Source organism: Lissotriton vulgaris, chromosome 5 (assembly GCF_964263255.1).
Source record: "Lissotriton vulgaris chromosome 5, aLisVul1.2, whole genome shotgun sequence".
NCBI lineage: Eukaryota > Metazoa > Chordata > Amphibia > Caudata > Salamandridae > Lissotriton > Lissotriton vulgaris.
This window is the reverse complement of record NC_141693.1, coordinates 324,081,684-324,101,396: the sequence shown is the minus strand read 5'-3', so window position 1 is coordinate 324,101,396 and position 19,713 is coordinate 324,081,684. Positions and strand designations below refer to the sequence as shown.

The 19,713-nt window shown below is 42.4% G+C and overlaps 1 pseudogene; it reads right to left on the bottom strand.

Moving 5' to 3' along the window:
* Positions 1–2,327: 2,327 nt before the first annotated feature.
* On the bottom strand, positions 2,328–3,659 carry LOC147710815 (E3 SUMO-protein ligase KIAA1586-like; annotated as a pseudogene).
* Between the last annotated feature and the right edge of the window lie 16,054 nt (positions 3,660–19,713).

The following is a 19,713-nucleotide window of genomic DNA, read 5'->3' as shown; positions in this document are numbered from 1 at the left end:
AAACTGACTTGAGGGTAAGCTGATCCAGAATAGGCTGACAGTGCCACAGATACGGTATACATAGGCTGTTGGGTTTTAGGTTTAAACCTATAACAACTGATAAAACCCCACTGAAAGAAAAATAGCCCTCACCAGTGAAAACATATAAACACTGAAAAAACACCTGGACAACCACAAGCTAAATGCAATTCAAAGAAAGGAAAAAGAGAGTGAAAGTCATTTTATTTCCTGAAGGGGTCAATACAATGTAACTTTGTTATACAAGTAGCAGTAAGAAAGACTGGCTAACATTATTCTGCCTGAGTTTTGTTCTTTAGGGATGCCACTAAAATATGGTTTCTTCTTCCTTTTACTTTTTCAGTTTTGTGGCCTTTGGTCTAAAGATGCAGGGTTTAGTTTCATGTTTTAGGTTTAGTTTAATTATTTTATAAACTATAGTGAATCAGGAAATATCAAACGCATATTTGATATTTTGGCTGCATTTGATTCCTTCACCGATAGGTAAAATAGCTGGTTTCATAAAAATATTTCCTAATATGTGTCATCACATTTACCCACAGAGAATGGGTAAAAACCCTTAATACATCAGACCATAGTTTCTAGTGGGTCGGTATTGATAGTAGGTGAATTGCCAACACCTCAGGCTTTAAACATTCAATGCAAGGTATAGTAACAAGTATATATATCACCAAGCATCTGGGATAGTGGTGAAAACATGACACCAGACTTTTAGAAAACATGGAACGCAGTGTCACTTGTAATGCTCTGCAAAAAAGGTTCTTTCCAAGTTCAACAAATATTGGAGTGATATTGTTTGTATTTGCAGTGATTCAGCTATGTATATAAAAAAGTTGTGTGATGACCTGTCAAAATTGATACCGGAGCTGAAGTGATTCCCTATAGTAGATCCTTGCCACTTGTTAGATGGTATGCTGAAAGCATCTTTACAATCTTAAGAGTTAATGAGGGATGCTATTGACTTTTTAGTCCATTCTGGTCCACTGGTTTCTAATGCACAGGAACTAAAACACAACTATTTATCATTTCGTGCTTTATGTGGCGTCAAAGGAAGAGTCATCCCAACTGGGTCCCTTAGCTGATGATTCTCAGCCCAATGGGCTAAGAGTGCTGAGAGGGCCTTTTCACAGAAGTTTACATGGGAAGGAAAGAGCGAGCGCACATGACCCAAAGACTCACTGAAGAAGTATTGTATGGTGTACTACAATAAGATTAATTTCCAAAAATCTATTTGGACCTCATATACACTATACGTCCACTTTCTATATACCATGTTCTTTCAGTTCAGAAAGCAAGCAATAATAAAAGCAAAACGTTCTATAAAAACCGGAAAAAACACTTTTTCTGTTGTTTTTAGTGGCGTGAAAATGTGTAACCACTGATAACAACTGTTTTTTAAGATATTGGAAACACTGAAAAAACCCCACCAGAATTTACCAAAAATAGAAACTGAAAACAGGAAAGCCTAGGTATACATATCTCTGAATATGATACTAGCTGGTACAAAGAATAGTTGTTATACTGATAATTGCCAGTCTTGATGAGAGAACAAATAGGTGGACAGCAAGTGCTTGGCTACAGGAAATCAAGGTGGCTAACAGTGCTTTATAATACTGGTTCCATATTTCTACACATGACAAGCTGATGTGATGAGGCTCCATATCCAGTGTGACAGAAAGTAACGCAATGGACAGCAAGTTGGTGCGCTGCCAATAGTGCTTAGAAGCGCGGTGGCTACTCTTTTCTTGCTCCTGCATAGGTTACTGACTTCTGCGATCACTTGCAGATATCTTCAGTTTACATAGGCCTCAAGGGGAATAGAGAGTGATTGAGGAGTAACTCTTGATTATGTCTTGTGAACCTAATGAGATTAGGCAGCTAAATTTGAATGAAGCCATTGACAGATTTGCTTACATGTGCCACCAGAGGTATCCTCTTAAAAAGTGAGATGGTCATTTCCCTCATTCAGAGAAGCAGCCTCACACTTTGCCAGGCAAACACCGGTTACTACTCAGTCAGTTGCTATTCTCTTTAGGCATATGCCACCTGAAGAAATCAGCCAGTGATCACAGAAGCCAAAAGCCTATGCAGGAGTACGAAGACATCAGCTACCACGCAGCCATGCAGTATCAGCCTTCTCCTGGTGGCAGGCAATCATTAAATCACTGAGTCTCTTGTCTCCATATTTATTGCACAAATAATGTTTTACCCTTTTCATACAAGCGAAGAATCTCTCATTTGTAGCAGTAGTAATAGGTAACATAAGAACAAGATGTAAAAGATCCTAAACATGAGGAAACACTCCTCCTCTATCTGACAGAGTGAATACCTGGTACATTCTTGTCTGAAAGATACCATTTTGCAGTTTCCATTTTGGGTTGTAGAAGACTTAGGTCTACTGCAGCCTCTGGATATTTGTCAACAATAACTAGTGCAGAGGAAAAGTCCAACAAATTTGCAGGTTTTGGATCGAACGTTCCAACAGCAGACATGAGGCCCATGTTGTCTGTAAATCGAGCATCACATTTATTTACAAATCTATCCAAAGTAGAGAAGTACACTTTCAGCTTTAAGCAATCAGGCAGTGGAGTTTGACTTTCTGAGACATCAAAATGGCTGAATATTTTTCCTACAGAGGTACTGAGAAAATAATCTTTCAGTTTGTTACTCAATATATGGTGTTGCAAAGGTGGAGCCCTTGGATTGGATTTTTCTGAAATTTCAAATACACACTGCTCTGCTAAATTGTTGGCCTGCCTTAACAATTTGGTCCACTGACTGTCTTGAGGGAGTTTCACTAAATCACTTCTTGTTGACTTGATTAGATCACATGCTCTCGGCAAGTCAAGGTCTTAGCTCTGTAGTACTTCAGATCGACTGTGAATCTTTCGGAGAATGAGTTCCATACACTGCAAAGTAAGCAAGAAAGCAACGTTTTTACTGTTCTTAAGAAGTCCTTTGGCTTCTGAACTAGCCTCCTTGTCACATTGTTGAGATTCGGTTACATGGAGAACAACGATAATAGGCTCAAATTGCATTGTCACTTTTCTAACACAGGAGTTCCCCTAAAACCGCCTTGTACCCAAAAGTCTTTCTAGCACCATTACATGCAGATTACTCTCTTTTTGAGCTTTCACAAAGAGCTCATTCCTTGGTGATCTTTGTGAAACAAAAATATAAACTGCTTGCAAAGTTGAAAATAAATGTTTTAATGGTTGCATGTTAGTTGCTGTTTGTACTAACGCAAGGTTTAAGCGATGAGCATGGCAGTATATAAAAATTGCTTGTGAAGTGATCTCTCTTATTTTTGTTTGGACACCATTTAAACAGTCACTCATTGTGGATGCTCCATCATAGCACTGTGCAACACATTCCTTCCAGTCAAGTCCAGCTTCCTGTACTGCTTCAGCAAAGGCTGCAGTATCAACAAAGCAAATAATAAAACTCAGTTACTCTTTATGTGAGACATCTTTGGTTTCATCAACTAGCACCGCAAAATATTTTGTCACATTTTTGACCATACGCTCACAGACAAGCGCTGCCACCACAAATATCATGTAATTTTTGTTATCAGGAGAGGTATTTTGCCCACACCTCTTGGACAGTTTTTCTTTGAAAATCTCATCTTTATCAGAAATCATATCTAACAATTTAGTTAAATGTCCCCTAATGTGAGAATGCTCAGTTTCCTCCATGGCACAGAATGCAAGCCCTCGACGACCCAAAAAGCATACTAACTTAAGCAGCTGCTCCCCTCATTATCCAAGGGAAGAGATGTTGCGCAGCGGCCAGGATGACTGACGCCGGAATACGGGAGTTCACGGTTCGATTTCCGTTACCATCTGCAGGTCAGCCCAGCACCATGTGACTCTGGGCAATAGCTCCCATAATCTTTCCGGCAGCCCCCAGCACTTTTGGGTAATTCTTTGCAGTTTTAAAAATACTGTATTTACATTTATTGATTCTCCTCGATTTCCTGCTCTGCACCTCTTACTATAATCGAAGAAACTGACTGCTCATGGTTTGTGGACTGCTGTAATCTTTTGAAGTTGGTCCAAGCAATGACTGACAATTACGATTCTCCTATTAACATGACCAGAGAATCTGGATTTCATTAAAGACACGGAGGCTAACTGTAGACATCATATAGTTCTCAATAAAGATGTTTATTCAGGTATATGTAGAAGACAGCTTACACAACCACTCTGCTCCAATATCGTCCCTTAGTCCCATCTCCTTACCGCCCATCATAGAACACCCCAAACACAATACAGATTAGAGAATGCATGTGATGACAACACATTCTAGTAATGCAAGAATAAGCCCCCAATGAATACAACACTAACATTATGCATTAATCTTTTAATGCAGCCACAAGCAGCCGCTCTTACATCATAAATAGAAAGATCTAGAATGCAGTGACAGCATATGTTCAATATAAGGCATGAGCAACAACAGAGCTGCCTCTTTTAAATGAAACAAAGCAAAAAGAGAGTTTGCAAGGTTGAGGTGCAACTTGGAGAGCAAAGAAGAAACGGTATTCCGAAGGGGGAAACGAAGAGAAGAGAAGTCCAGGAGAGGAGGACGATCCCTTAGGTTGAGTTATCTGAAAAGAAGAATGAAAAAATTAAAAGGTTGAAAAACTTTTGCATCAAAGACAAAAAGTAAAGCAACAAGTGCAATAATCAACGGCATACAAATGCAAATAATCAAGAACGTATAAATAGATACTCCGCCCAAGGGAGGGACGGGTGGGATAATGTTAGCCTCCATCTCTTAACCCCTTCGACGCTCGTGACGGAACGGTTCCGTCACGAGCGTCGGTTAGGCTGTGCTCGTGACTGAACCGTTCTGTCACGGCCACGCCCGTTTTCGAATCTTCAGCACAGCGCGAAAATTCGCTCTGCGCTGAAGCGGTTAATGAAATCTAGATTCTCTGGTCATGTTAATAGGAGTATCGCAATTTCAATACAAGACAGGAGGCTACATTATGCATGTTGGTAGCTCTGAAGGACAACATCGGACATGTGTTCAATAGGTTTACAATAATGATGAGCAAAAGTGGAGGCATTGGACCAATCAGCAGCTTTAAGGATATTATCCAGCTTACCACCAGACCAGAATGACTTGCTAGCCATTGCACCTCTGAGAGAGTGGGCTTGAAATTTAGAAAGGCCAATGCCAGCAAGATTCATAACTAATTTGACCCATCTCGCGATAGAACAGGAAGAGATTGGTTTAAAAGGTTTAACAAATGAAATGAGAAGTTGATTAGCATTCTGAGGGCGAAGGTCTCTCATTCTGGAATCGTATTCTTTCATACAATCAACAACACGAAGTTTTTTGCAGTAATCAAAACGAGGGTAAAAGATAGAGGGGCAGATGTATCAAACCATTTTCTAATCGCAAACGCTGCGAATCGCTAAAAAACAGTGCTTGCAACAAAAAAAATAGGAAAATGGTACGTATGTAAGAATTCGCATTGCAAAATAAGTAATCGCTATTTTTACGATTACTTATTTTGCGAAAGTACATTTTCTGCGAATTTTGTTGGGATTCCTTATTTTGCGTGGTTCGACTTTTGCGAATTTCGCAATCAAGAAATCACAAAATAAGAAATCGCAAAGAGATGTATGAAAAATTCGCAAATTGCGAAAACATGAAAATTGCAAATTAAGAAATCGCAATTACCACCAACTACATGCAGGTCTTAACCAGTTTGAAAGTATAAAAAGAAACCCACAATGCAATGTTAACTTTCAAAATGGTGGGACTTTATCTGATAGCCAGGAGGCTGCGTATATAAGCCCTTGCACAGAGGAGACAGAGACAGGAGAGAATATTCAGACTGCGCATTACACTGTTCCAGCAGACTGAAGAGGACATCTCTGACAAATACAGACTTCACCCACACACTATTTTGGATCTCATTGCTGAATTGAAACCTTTTTTGGAGCATCAAACTGGCAGGACACAATCAATTCCTACTCATGTGCAGGTATTGTGCTCACTGCACCTTTTTTTGCTTCTGGATCTTTTCAAAGTGTCATTGCAAAGATTGGTGGGGGGTCCCAGAGTGCTCTGTCACGCTTTTTTCATGCCTTTATGGATGCAATGCTGAGCAGGCTTCAACATCACATCGACTTATCAAACACCCAACAAGCCATGTAAGAGACTACACTGGATTGCTATCAAATTGCACGTTTCCCACATGTGATTGGTTGTATAGATCGCACCCATATTGCCATCACTCCACCACCAGCCACAGAATATGTGTATTGAAATAGGAAAAGTTATCATTCATTGAAAATTCAGATGGTGTGCAATTCCAAATACATCATAACTGATATTGTGGCTAAGTATCCAGGCATCACACATGATTCCTTTATTTTTCGACATAGTGGAATATATAGACGTCTGAGTGCTGGACAGTTTGGAGAGGGATATCTACTCAGTAAATTTACCACAAACATACAGTTATTCACACAACAATTACTCATAGATGTAACACACACTCACTCTTTCTTTTTCATCATGCAGGTGACAGTGCCTATGCAGTGCGTGATTTTATTCTGACACCATATTTGAATCCATCAAATGCCAGTGAAAGAAGATATAATAGGGCACACCGGTCAACCTGTGGCGTCATTGAACAAACATTTGGAACTTAAAAAAGCCATTTTCGTTGCATACATAAAAGTGGTGGTGCATTACAATACAATCCAGAAACATGCTGTAAGATTGTCACTAGCTGTGCAAGGCTACATAACATGGCTATGAGAAAAGGGACTGAAATAGAAGTGAGTGACTCAGACACATCTGATGATGATGACATACCTCCACCTAGAAGGGCTACTGCAGGAGTAGGTGCTGCCGCTGGACGTCAAAGATGTTCTTAGATAACACACAATTACTTTTAGGAGAGACAAGGTATTTCACAACATGTAGGGGGCTTTTGAAGTCAATGTTTTTATTTTCAAAACATTTACCTTAGTGATGTATGGTAACATGACATGTTAATGCATAGTCACATTTAATTTTTAACAACAAAAAACACATTAGAAGTTGTAAATGTGTAAGTTCAAAGTATTAACTGCAAAATTTAATTTTTGCACTGGCGGCTTTGAGCAGAGCGCTGCACAGATTCCATGCTCCACATACTTGCCGAATTTCCGGCATTTCTACCACTCTTGCGCTGTGTTAACTGTGACGTAGGAGTGGGGTTGCTACTACTCCTACTGGAGGTCTCCTCGCTTTCTGCTGTTTCAAAAAGTGCGCTGGCTCCAGAGTTTGCTGTTTGAAGGATTTCCACAGCAGATGTGACCTTGTCTAGGCCTTTGGCTGTGTTGCGTGCAGTCACTGATTTCCCTTTACATATTTATGCTGCGCCTTGTGAAATTGCATGTCACAGTGCATAATGTTTATGGCTTTTGTGTACCCATGCATTCTGCCATGGGCACGGTGAGCAGCTCTGTTGCGCGAGGTTTCAATGCGTTCTAGCCTCAAACACAGTCTGTCTAGTGATGCTGCCATTGCTTTCATTCCTTCTCCGATGCTTTCTTGGTCCTTATTCATTTTAGACAGCTGCCTATTGATGGAACGGAGGGGCTTGTGTTGTTGGCGCTGCACATGGAGCATATCCTTCTCTAACCCTGCAAAGACAGTTGGAGTTTCCACATGACCACTGCTGCTCCTTGATCTCTCTACACTACACATACGTGGCCTCCATTGTGCATGTGTTTGGGCTTCAGTAACACGAGAGACCACTGTGTCCAGACCACTCTCTCTTGCACCACCTTCATCAATTATATCATCTTCTAAAGGAGGCAGAGGGGCCACATATCTGAGCTTTTTGCGGACAATGGGGATTGACACAGTCTCATCACTGCTTCCACCTTCAGCAGCAGAAATATCTTGCAGAGGTGATTCATTTCCCTCAGTATCATCTCTGAAATGCCTTGGCTGTGCTGTGGATGTAGATTGAGACATATGAGTTTGTTGCATGATGTGCTTTATGAAAATAAAAAAGTGCTTCTACTTGGAAATCAAACATCATTGGAAGTGCACTTCAGTCTTCCTTACAAATGCACTATGAGGATCTGTGTTTATTTGATGTCAAAATCAAAATGTGAAAGGGAAACTAAAACTCCCATGATGCATTGCTCACTGTATGTGTATCTGTGTACCAGGACTTAAACATTCATACCACTATGTACTTGTACTAGATCAAAGCACATGCATTTCCCACTACTTTAGCAACATACAATCATGCATCTTACCTTGTGCAGTTTGTGAAGGGTCAGAGCTGTCTATCTCAGCCACACCACTCACACTCTCAGGCAAGAGAGTGGCCTCCACCAGTTCCTCATGTGGAGTAGGCTGCTCTGCACTTGAGCGGTACAAAAGGGGGTGGTGATGGACGGAGCATCTGAATCAATCAAACACTCACACCCAGTCAAAAGATCTGGGTTTAATCCATCACCGTTCTTTAGCCCACTCTGCCACCCCAGTTCAGACATGGCTATATGCAAATCAGTCTGACCCTGTGCCTCATGGGAACAGTCCAGCCCGAACTGCCAAGCCATGTCTTCCCTGGACCGGAAAAAGCTTCCGAGGACCGGTTTCTGGCATTCCAGCTGTCTTCAGGCCGGATTGCTTGAATCCAGTGGCAAAGTGAGCAAGGGACTCACGTCTGAGCATACCCTGCCACACTTATAGCGGCCAAAAGCGGTACAAAAGGGGGTGGTGATGGACGGAGCATCTGAATCAATCAAACACTCACACCCAGTCAAAAGATCTGGGTTTAATCCATCACCGTTCTTTAGCCCACTCTGCCACCCCAGTTCAGACATGGCTATATGCAAATCAGTCTGACCCTGTGCCTCATGGGAACAGTCCAGCCCGAACTGCCAAGCCATGTCTTCCCTGGACCGTAAAAAAGCTTCAGAGGACCGGTTTCTGGCATTCCAGCCGTCTTCAGCCCGGATTGCTTGAATCCAGTGGCAAAGTGAGCAAGGGACGACCGTCTGAGCATACCCTGCCACACTTATAGCGGCCAAAAGCGGTACAAAAGGGGGTGGTGATGGACAGAGCATCTGAATCAATCAAAAACTCACACCCAGTCAAAAGATCTGGGTTTAATCCATCACCGTTCTTTAGCCCACTCTGCCACCCCAGTTCAGACATGGCTATATGCAAATCAGTCTGACCCTGTGCCTCATGGGAACAGTCCAGCCCGAACTGCCAAGCCATGTCTTCCCTGGACCGGAAAAAAGCTTCCGAGGACCAGTTTCTGGCATTCCAGCCGTCTTCAGCCCGGATTGCTTGAATCCAGTGGCAAAGTGAGGAAGGGACTCACGTCTGAGCATACCCTGCCACACTTATAGCGGCCAAAAGCGGTTCAAAAGGGGGTGGTGATGGACGGAGCATCTGAATCAATCAAACACTCACACCCAGTTAAAAGATCTGGGTTTAATCCATCACCGTTCTTTAGCCCACTATGCCACCCCAGTTCAGACATGGCTATATGCAAATCAGTCTGACCCTGTGCCTCATGGGAACAGTCCAGCCGGAACTGCCAAGCCATGTCTTCCCTGGACCGGAAAAAAGCTTCCGAGGACCGGTTTCTGGCATTCCAGCCGTCTGCAGCCCAGATTGCTTGAATCCAGTGGCAAAGTGAGCAAGGGACTCACGTCTGAGCATACCCTGCCACACTTATGGTGGCCAAAAGCGGTACAAAAGGGGGTGGTGATGGACGGAGCATCTGAATCAATCAAACACTCACACCCAGTCAAAAGATCTGGGTTTCATCCATCACTGTTCTTTAGCCCACTCTGCCACCCCAGTTCAGACATGGCTATATGCAAATCAATCTGACCCTGTGCCTCATGGGAACAGTCTAGCCCGAACTGTCCGGTGTATTACAATGGACATCTTATTTTACATTACAAAAACCCTAGAAATTCACTGAATAAAAAAAGGTTAAAGTATAGTTAGGAATTGTAAAAATATCTAACTTTACATTAACAAAACCTCACAATTTCAATGAGAAAAACCAAAGGTTAAAGGGATATTATAGTTAGGTGACAATGTCACGTAAAACATACTATTTGAAACTAACAAAACCATTGAAATTCACTCTGAAGCAGAGGTCTTCAATCTGTGGGGCGCAACCCCCAGGGGGTCCGTGGAGTCCTGGGAAGGAGGTCACGCATTCCCCAGCTTCACTTGTCCTTGCAATCTAAAACATCTGCTTTTCTTTTGGAAAAAGACAGCCGTCCTGGGACAACTAATTTGGATCGTTATCAGCTGTTTGCCTGAATGAAATGCAAATGTGCCTTATCTGTTAATCTGCAAGTGTAAAGGATGCTTGGGAGCGGTTCTGGCTTTAATTGATCAAATCACTCCAAGCTTTGTGATGACAACGTTTTTTTTTTGAGTGGAAGCACAAAGAGTTAACATTGGGATGGAAAGTGCTTGCTTTTAATTTTAACTGCATTTACAATGCCCTTAGTACCCCACAAGAGGCATGGAAGGTACAGTTATGTCAAAACAATTGCATTACATACGCTCTGTTATTATTAAAATCTACATTTTGAAAGCACCATTTTACCGAAAAACTATTTGCACATTTTGCAGCATTCTATCTTACACTGTGTGTAATGCAAGTATAAAATAATGACTTACATATTCACGGTGCTTTCTGACAAAGGCTGTGACATTGTAGCACTAAAAAGACACATCAGTATTCTCCACTGCACCAATCAAAATTGAATTCCATGGCTCTTTGGTTACACACAGACCTCTGGAGTGCATTAACTAATAGAGGTTTCATAATATACTACAGTGCATTTCCTACTGAGTAACAACTTTTGTATTTATTTTTCATTAATCTGCCCATTATTTCATGTAGATAGCTGATGGTGAAAGACCTAAAAAATGTACAGAATATTTTGGGGTTTACTTATAAGAGGCTTGCATCACCAGAGCATCACTGTTTTTGACGCTTCAGTGGCGCAAGTATGTCAACCATACCTATGAGGAGGTGCAAAGTCACCCTGCATGGCTTTGCATGGCCTCATAGATATGGAGTATGATATAGCAGTGTACATCACTGTGTTGCCTTACTCTGCATCAAGGAGGTACTCCATGGGCTTTGCGTGGGGTTCCCATGCAACAACCATGGATTTTGATGCTGCCCCATATTTACAAAATCATGTAAATTTGGGGCAGCTACAAAAACGGGCGCCTCCCCAGTGGAGGCGTACAGGGAGAAATGTTTTCATTTCTCCTCATTTTTTAGGTCGACCCTGGGTAGCGCATGCGCTGCTCTGCAAGGCATGCTGTATTGTGGTATGGACTTGAAGCTCCGCCCACTCTCTGCCCATATTTATTATTGGCTTGTGTGACTGTCCTTTAGAAACTGTGGCTTTTCAATGGTCAAGAGACTTAGTAGTCCCTCCTTGGTACCACCATGTCCCAATCTGTAACCTCCCATGGCGACACCCCCTGTTACATGTGTTGTTTCTCTGTAGGTTTTAATTACAGCCCCTGTGCACTATTTTGCTGAATGGTTTTCTGCCCTGCTGTTGTAGGCAAGGCAGGACAAGCTCTCTCACATCACTTTCTTTTTTAAATTTTAAAATGACAGCCCGCCACTTTCTGGCTCGTGTAAAGAACGGGGGCGGCCGACATTATCGTGAAAGCGGTCATGAGGCGCTTTTACAAAAAAAGCATTTCTTTGTCAACTTAACAAACACATGCTTTTTTTGAGCACTCATTCAAAAAAGGGAAACGCGCTGGGAGCTGCAGAAAGGAAATAAAAAAATGAAAATCTTTCCTGCAGCTCTTCCCCGACTCAGGGGAGCCAATACTATAATATTCACTGCACTACGGAAACTCATCCCATAATGCTTGGCAGGGCTCTTTATTCAAAACATATTTTTGCCCATAACTTAGCCTGGGGTGGTCCTCGTACAATGGGACCACCGCAAAATTATCTCAGAAGGCATGCTTTTCCTTTTTAAGTTACCATCTGGTTCCCAAGGGGTCATGCACACTCACAGACCGGACACTACGAGAGTGGACGGCACATTCGTGGAGGCGGGCTCCCTATTATGTGAATTGGCAACTACAGACATTTGCAGAACTGGTAACCAACATGGATCTCACCAGAGGGCAATTTCTTTTACATAGGCAAATGTTAGGAGACTGTCGCCGCATGTGGCATTCAATAGACACTGAGCCACCAACACATCCGGTGGTACACACGATCCTACAGATGGACCCAGGGCCCCATCTGATAACATGGCTATACAAAGCGGTGCGTTCACTAAACCCGATCACCCTTGTGTCCCTCAGGGAGAAATGGGAAGCTGAGATCCAGAGACCACTTCATGACAAAGAGTGGGAAAGAGCATTGGAGTTCCCCAAAAAAGTGTCCAGCAACTATCGATTTAAGAACATACAACTTAACATCCTATACCGTGCCTTGTCTGACCCCCAGAGAAGCGATTTTTGTCACCTGCAGCCACCATATATCAACTTTTTGAAATTCTGTACCTGAAGTCAATATACATCATATGTTTACTTGAATTGTGGCCTATTATGGTGTATATGTATTATGTTTGGTTTTTATTGTGTTGTTAATTATAAAGTGTGTACCGCTTGTAACTCATGGTAAATACACCGTTACTGATGTTACTGATGTATAGGCACTTGTGCACTATTATCTTTTGAATATTCAGATGCCACACTTTTTTAGAAAAATCTTAATAAAAGAATAACTAACATGTTTTAAACAGTTGTCAATTGATTGCACGGAGCTTTGGGTTATCCCCCACATTATGCTAAGTAGATCAATTTAATAGTTACAGTACTCACTGCCTAGGAAAGTTGTTCTCGCTTTGCTATTTGCCCTGTCCAAGGAGTTGTAGAACTTTACAGGGGGTCCCTCTTTGACTCATACTAATGACCCCAGAGAAGCTCCAGCATTACTACCCAGACACGCTTTTTACCTGTCCAAGGAGCCCAGAGCCCCAAGCATTGTTCCTTCATATGTTTTGGGACTGCCCGACGCTCCGAGCATACTGGGCCAAAATCATTGCCCCTCTGCGCACAGTCACAGGACTAACGGACATCAGTACATGGGAGACCTGCGCACTGGGCATTGCCAAACACTATAAGCACCAAAAGGTGGAGACACGATTTGCATCCCTGGCACTCCTTCTGGCTAAACGCTGCATAGCAATGCACTAGAGGGCGCCTGAGGGGCCACCAATAGTGGCCTGGATGGGGGCGGTTAATAAATGGGGCACCTCGGAGGAGAAAACGCTTTGACTAGAAGAAACAAAGGGTTCACGCAAACATCCCATCTCCATGCACTGGGCCATCCTACTACATTCTTTCATGCAGGACACAAATGAAATGCCACAATCACAAGCCACACAATCCCCGCTGCAGGGGCACGACTCAACTTAATGCCCCTGCGGAAAAGATACATTACAGGTGTGGGGTGGATAGCTGAAGCCATGCAACATATTTCATACTCTGGGATTGGCACACCTGCCTTCCCCTCTAACACGCGAACAGTTCATAGCCGAAGAACAACGTATCAACCCATCGCTCTCTGTTGATTGATATAGCCATAGGTGCAGTGAACCCCAGTTATGTTACCTCGGTTGAAGAGTTTAGATTGTTACCATAACTACAGAAAGATGTTAATCATGGTGCCAGCCCCGCTGGCTGGCGCTGAACACATCGTGCATGCGATAGACGATCATTTACAGACACATGTTGCATGCATGTATACTCCCTTAAGTGGACAGAATCACTTGAGGAAATAGAGTATGTACCTTACACTGTCCCATTGTACGATCTGCAAAATGTTTATTTTTTGTTTTTATTTTTCATGCATACAATAGATGATCATTCACAGACGCATGCTTCAACCATGTACACTTCCTTAGGTTGACAGTGACACCTAGGGAAGTAGAGTATGTATCTTACGATTTGCAAAATGTTATGTCCTGAAATAAACACAATGTATGTACGGTGTAAAAATAAGAAATGCTAATAAAAATGATTTTGCAAAGAGAAAATCTGAGTCCTCATCATAAGGTTGGGGGGACCCTAAAATAATCACCTTTCCCACTGTCAGATGAATTTTAAATCTACTCTTCCATTTTTGGAGGTAATGCTCCACAGCTGTGAAATGTGTTTTCCAGGTAACTTTTCCCTCCTTAAGACGAGCTGCTTTTAAAAGTGATGCAGCCACGTGGCATGGGGCACTTTAAAAAAAAAAAGCATTTGTCAACTTGACAAACAGTTTTTATTTTGTAAAAGCACCCCATACAGCGCTTTCACCAGCGGTCACCATTAACCTGAAAGGGCACCATGGGGCGCTTCTACAAATATTGCATTTCCAATGCAATAAGTCTTGTATTTTCATTTACAATGCTGATAGCTCAAATTCACGTAAATGGGAAACCTATTGCATTGCAAGTGCTTGTTTCCGCTTTTCATGTGTGCTGCATTCTGCAGCTCACATAGAAAGAGAAAAACACCTTTCTGGATTGTTTTTGTGACAGAAGGTCCCTCTTCCTGTACAAAAACAATCCAGCCTATGTTGGTGTTAGGCAGCAATTTGTGCGGCAAGGCAAGTGAAAAGGAAAGGGATGCACCGTATTTTATAAATACGGTGCATTGCTGCACTTTCACATTGGCATAGGGCAGTGCAGCAAGAAGACTAGAGGCGCTGCCTTACGCCAATTACTCATAAATGAGGCCCTTTGTTTTTAGCTACACCTGCAAGCTTACTGTCTTTTGGTTTGCTAAACAGTGTTTAGTATTATATCCCCACCGTAAAAATTATTTGCTGTGGTAATGCTGGCATTTATGCTTGTTGATAGTTATCGATGATGAGGAGTACCAGGTTCTAGAATTGTTGTCAGTAGGGGTCCTTATGCCTAAAAAAGTTTGAGAAGGGGGTCTTGGCATCGAAAAGTTTGAAGACCTCTGATTTAAAGTAACTTTTACTTGCGGCCTTAGCATGCACTGTTTTTGCCTTTAAGAGAGACACAGTGAGAGATAGCCAGAGAGAGGGAGAGAGATATTTTTTTAAAGTCAGAGGTGAGAAAAAAAGAGAGTGAGAAATAATTTAATCAGAAGGGATATTGAAAGGTAGGGGCCTTTGCAATTGTCCACATAGCTTATTCCTTAAAACGTCTCTGGCTGTTTTCTTGCTCTAGCAGGCTGGAGAGTGAGGAAGGTGGCCCAGCCATAGTGAGGTGAGGCAGGAAGCTTGAATGTCCCTTACTACTGGAGGCACGATGAGACCCACAAGCATCACCCAACATTATTAAGAGCCTCATTAGAAATTAAGGCATTGTCCCATTAAAGTATTACCAATGTGCTTAGAAGTGCCCTTGCAGTCCTATTAACAGTTCCTATAAAGTGGCAGCCAGTGCTACCACCTTAGAAGTGACTGTACTCCTTAACCTGTTGCATGCTCATGACGGCTCCATGCCGTCATGAGTCATGGGCAGAGTGTGCTCATAATGGCGTGGAGCCCTCATGCCACCTGCCACTCCGCCCACGCGGGACTAATTCCCCGCCTGTGCGGGCGAATTAGTGAGTGGGCGGGGTCATGACGGCTCCACGCCGTCATGAGCACACGCCGCCCATGCCTCATGATGGCGTAGAGCCGCCATAAGTACGGTAGTGCCACGCCCACCCCCTAGCCCCTCCCGTGCCACTCTGGAATTCGCGGCACACGGAAGGGGTTAAATTTATTATTATGTTTATAAACAACTAGTGTGCTGCAAAGTTAGGGAAAGGGTATGCTTAGCTTGTTTCACTGCTGAACTCTAGGACATAAGCAGTTTAGCGGCCGTGCAACAACCCCACCATGGCTCCAAGGATAAGTTGGCACTCTTACTAGTAATGTGCTCCTGCAAGAGTGCTCAATGAGTTGCGACTGCTGATGACATCTGCTGTGGCCTGCAGGTGAAGCGTTCTAATAAAGACAAAACTAAAGCATCCTTCAGAGGTTGGAATATTGAGTACATTTGCATTGGGAGAAAGTGACACTTCTACAGACAGTGCTTACAAAAAATACAATCTGAAGTGCTTTACGAAAGGACTTGGCCATACTCTACAAATACACACTACAGATAAACAGGTAAGAGTATCAAGTCTAGTTCCAGCAGCAGAGCTTGCATCACCAACAATAGAAGCAGACCAGTTGCACACGCCTATGTAGCACAGCTAGTGAAGCACATGGTCTTGTTCCTCTTTCTCTTATTTCTCTCGCTCCCTCTTTTATGCACATGCACACACAAAACGATCTGCTTCTCACCTTTTCATCACACCCTTGATCTCACTACCTCTCATTTTCTTGATTTATCTTCCAGTAACTTATGGTACACCTTTCTCTTGCCCGCTCCCTTACTACAATTGTACTCTTTCCATCCACCACTTTCTTTCTAATTGTTGCGTCTTTCTGTGCTTCTTATCTTGTCATAGCCCTATATCTGTTTTTTCCTCCCTCCTATCCCACACCTTAACAGCTCTATCTCTTCTTCTCTAGGATCTCCTCTACCCTGTCTCTGCCCCTTCACTCGTTAAGTCTCCTAGTTATCCCTCTTTGCCTCCTCCTCCACTACTCCCAAGGCCCGTGGGCTTGCAGGAACAGCACTGCTGCAGGACATGCACAGAGAGCCTGACAGGGCAGGGACTAGGGCAACATAAAGTAGGATCCGGCAAGGAGGTGAAATTGTGAAATGGCGAGGCTGCTCAGGATCCCAACCCACTTCTATCATGTGCTGGCAGGGCAGGGGAGGGGTCAGATGTACGACGCTGCTGGCCTCATACATGAGGAATTGGGTGAAAATGCCTCTTCATAGATTTTTTTCTTCTTTTTCGAATGCTTCTTTGAAACCTGGTAGAAGGGCGAATGTTCCTTCTGAAATACACCGATGGGAGGCGTATCTTGCACAGACTTTAAAATGTGGAATATTTGGGTGTCTTAAATATTAAATGTTTTGAAAATAAAAAATATATATGTTTTAGTTAAACCAATTCTAATTCAGTGCTATCGGCCGCAAATGCGTGCGGTGAGAGATTTAAGCCAAAAGAGGTGTTGATGTATGTCAAAAGTGTTTTTTGTGGCTTCTCACTACTGCATCTCTCACTGGCACTGCCTCTAAATGCATGTGTGCGTTCAAGGGGAGCCCAGCAAGTTAAAATACATTAAAAATAATTATTCAGAAAAGGTTTTATTGCTGTTGGTCTCCTGGATAGAATACGCATGATCGACTTGTAAATGTACATGTAACATGCTTGGTGTTTGAGGATTGGCAGGCTTTAGCACTGGTGGCGCCCAGTGCGACAATCTTTGTTGGCCCCTTTCTCACATGCATTTCATTGTTATACATCGCAACTAATGCCAGTAGTGTAGGGTGTCAGAGCACTTTAAGTCACACACAATACAGAGCCAATAAATCATGAGTGTGTCAATCAGTCTATTGGCTCTGATGAAGCGAGTTTCGGAAATGAATTTTTGTTTTTGGCTTGCGAAGTTAAACTTCCATAATAAATTAATTATATTAATGAGTTTATGCACGAATATGTACTAATCAACCTAGATTAAAATGCATTCACAGCATAAGGGTTTAACATTATGTACTCTTTGTTGCACTTGCAAGTACGTTGAAAAATAATGAACTAACCTTGTCTATTTGTCTAGTCAATATTAATTGCGGCTGTTTAATTAATGTCATGTGCTTATTTTAAATGTGCTTTTGTCTATGTTGTGTCTTATATGTTTCAAAAAAGGGGGGTGGTGATGAACAGAGTGTCTGAATTAAGCAGACCACTCTTACACAGTCAAGAGATCAGGGCTGAATCAATCACCGTTATTTAGCTCACTGCATCACCCCAGTTCAGAACCTGGTTATATGCAAATTAGTCTGACCCAGTGCCTCATGGGAACAGGGCAGACCAAACTACCAAGCCAATTCTTCACCGGAAAGGAGACAAGCTTCCGGGGACCGGTTTCTGGCATTTCAGCCATCGTCGGCCCGGCTTGCTTGAATCCTGGTGGTGCAGTGAGCAAGGGATTCATGTCTGAGTATACCCTGCCACACCTATAGTGGCCAAAAACGATTAAAAAAAGGGGGTGGTGATGAACAGAGTGTCTGAATTAAGCAGACCACTCTTTTCTGAATCGTTTTTGTCCACCATAAGCGTGGAAGGGTATACTCAGATGTGAGTCCCTTGCTCATTGCACCATCAGGATTCAAGCAAGCCGGGCCGAAGACGGCTGAAATGCCAAAAACCGTCCCCGGAAGCTTGTTTCCTTCCCAGTATAAGAATTGGCTTGGTAGTTTGGTCTGCCCTGTTCCCATGATGCACTTGGCCAGGGTCAGACTAATTTGCATGTAGCCAGGTTCTGAGCTGGGATGGTGCAGTGAGCTAAAAAACGGTGATGGATCAAGCCCTGATCTTTGGACTGGGTAAGAGTGGTCTGCTTAATTCAGACACTCTGTTCATCACCACCCCCTTTTCTGAATCGTGTCTTATATGTGGCAAAGGCTTGTGGTGAATCCTGGAGGCCTATAAGAAAAAGGTTTTTATAATGCTGCATTCATGTGCTTAAAGCTAGTTAACATAAACTAATGGGTTAATATTTAGCAAGGGGGTGGGTAACAGAATAATCTTCATTACTTAAATTAATTAATGTTTTGTGTTTGTTTGCATAATAGTTTTTGAGAAAGAGGCCTGAGGCTTAGCTTTTTAAAAGGGTGTTTGGAATCCTGTCGTGATGAGCCGAGCACAGCTAAAGAACGTGGAAAAGTTTGCCACAATGATGTCCGTCAGTAAATAAATTAATGGAACTGTGCAAGATGTGCTCTGTGTTGAATAACTTTAAGGACAGGAAGCGGCAGAACAGCCAAGCTGAGGAAGCAGCGAACTGTTATTTAATAAGTTGTTGCAAAATCCTCGGAAGCTAATCTCGCTTGTGGACAAAGGACAAAGATGTTTTAGAAAGGCACAATGTTGGATTGAAAAGGTTATGATCTCACATGAGCTGACAGTTGTCAGCCAATGAGAATGCTGATTGTCGGAGAAAAAGTATTCTTTTAGTTAGTTTTAGATTGAGAAAAGGTATAAAACCTGACCCCTTGAGAGAAGCTTTGCTGGCTCATTCCTGATTCCTGAAGGGCGTGAAGTGCTGTCGGACTTTTGACTCACGTAAGGATAAACTGAACTAATGACATTTTCTTTAGGTTTAATTAAGTTTAGTCAGGGAAATAGAATTTAGGGAATGAGATCTTTGCTGCTTTAATTCTTTGCAAAATGATCCGTCAAATGTGCCTTTAATTGATTAAATGATGCTTTCTAAATTGCTAATAAAAAGATTTTGAAATGACAAGCTGGTCTTGTTTATTCTCAGTCTAGTTACCATCAGTTGATCCATTGCCTAAGTGGCTTAATTAAATGTTTTCGTTATATTTTCATGATTATGTTGGTGATAAACTGTAGTTGTATATAATATGTAAATAGATTGTGAATAGTTCCGATTAATTAGGTCACATGATTCAGTTGCCCAATATTTGTCTCAGTTATTTATGGGCCTTATGAAGAGTTTATAATTAATGGTGAGTATCATGGTGTTGGGTAGTGTTGTTGAGA